Below are 2223 nucleotides of genomic sequence, written 5' to 3' on the forward strand. Positions count from 1 at the left end.
GATCCAACCTGGTGCGTGAAGAACTCAAGCCGAACTTTCGCTTAATAAACCAAATCGAGGGTCCCAGCGAAGAACTCAAGCCGTGACTACCCCTCGAAGGAACGGGTCCCGAAGAACTCAAGCCGTGACTACCCGCCCTATCCATAGTCCACACCACATCACACGCACGCCAACGCACGCACACCGCTCCAAATTACCACAACAACACTCATGGCACATTATGATTATGAATGCAACATAAATCGTGCCTAGAGTTTAACTACATAAATATATGCATATAAGTGATGCATGGGCATCTGAACATATAATAATATCGAAATTATAATTAAAATTAATATTTTACTCACGGACTTGACGACAATCACTGTGGCGGTGGGCGGAGGAAGAAGGTCATCGGCTCACTGACAATTACATTACATTTATTTAACACAAATTACTCAATACAAATAAAGAAAATACCAAATCGTCCTAAGTCATGCCGAAAATCCCAGAGTCTCCTCTACCTAGGACCTACCCAACTGCAAAGGGCTCAAAACACACTTCTATATCCACAATCCATATATCCACAACTCAATCACATCACACAGCCCATCCTGGGCCCATAAAATCAATCATTCATCACAATATGGAAAAATTTCAATTTAGTCCTTATAATTGATCATTTTTGCAAAAATTGCCCAAACAAGCTCTAAAAATTATAAAACTTTGCCCCGCGGTCCTTAGCAATATTACTAAGCTATTGCAAAAAGAATCGTAATTTTCTAAGCTACCACGAATATTTTACGGATTTTTAATCCTATTTAAGCACTAGAAAATTACGTAAAAACAAGGTTCGGGTTTACCTTTGCCGATTCCGACTTCGGGAACGCGCTTGGGACGTCTGACAATGGGGGCTAGCCAAAACCTCGGTCCAATTCGGAGACTTTTCGTAGCAGTGCATCGGGCGAATTTCACAGTCAGCTCGCCGAATTTCCGCGAATTGAGGATACCTACACGAAGCCCAATAATAATATATAAAATCAGGGGTGTTACAGCCAGAATGATGGGCACTGGAATAGGAACTGGCCACAGTATAGCCAATAATGGAAGCTTGCAGTAACGAGATATTGGACTCCGGATTGGCAATGGCTCAACTGTTGAAGCCTTAGCCATAGGATCTAAATCTTTTTACATGTCTGGACATGTTTTATATTTGGATAATATTTTATATGTATCTGATGCTTTTAAGAACATCATTTCTATATCTAGTTTGACTAGAAATGGCTATGAATTTCAGTTCACAGATGATGTTTGCAATATTTATTTTGGAAATAAATATGTTGGTTCGGGTTATATGAATGATGATCTTTATTATTTGGATAATAATGACAAACACAAAATGAATGCAAGTGATCTAGATGAATGCAATGCCATGGTGAAAATCAACTCGAGTTCAAAACATATTTGGCACTTAAGGTTAGATCATGTTGCAGAAGATAGGATTACAAAACTGGAGAAAATGGGGATTTTATCTTCATTGGGCTCTAAGCCTACTCCAACTTGTGAATCTTGCCTTCAGGGCAAAATGACTAGATCACCCTTTGTGGGACAAGGGCTAAGAGCTGAAAATATTTTGGAGCTAATACATAGTAATGTATGTGGTCCATTTAAAGAAATGGCTGGAGGCGGTTTTCATTATTTTATCACCTTTACTGATGATAAATCAAGGTTTGGGTATTTGTTTTTGATGAAATAGAAACATGAATCCTTTGAAAAGTTTAAAGAATTTAAATCTGAAGTAGAAAATCAAACAGGAAAAAGTATTAAAGCTCTTCAATCAGATCGTGGAGGTGAATACTTGAGTACTGAATTTGATGAATACTTGAGAGAGCATGGCATTATTTACCAGCTGACTCCTCTAGGAACACCACAGCTGAATGATGTATCTGAAAGGAGAAATCGTACCCTATTGGATATGGTACATAGTATGATGAGCTATACTGATATGCCAGTCTCCTTTTGGGGATTTGCATTAGAATCAGCTTTGTATATTCTGAATAGGATTCCATCAAAATTAGTTTCTTCCACAGCTTATGAGATATGGCATGGAAGAAAACTAAGTCTTAAGCATGTTAAGATTTGGGGTTGTCTAGCTTATATCAAAAAATTGAACACCGATAAATTGGAAACCAGATCAGAAAAGGGTCGATTTGTTGGATATCTACAAGATAGCTTTGGATATTA

Source organism: Hevea brasiliensis, chromosome 15, assembly GCF_030052815.1.
Source record: "Hevea brasiliensis isolate MT/VB/25A 57/8 chromosome 15, ASM3005281v1, whole genome shotgun sequence".
Classification (NCBI taxonomy): domain Eukaryota; kingdom Viridiplantae; phylum Streptophyta; class Magnoliopsida; order Malpighiales; family Euphorbiaceae; genus Hevea; species Hevea brasiliensis.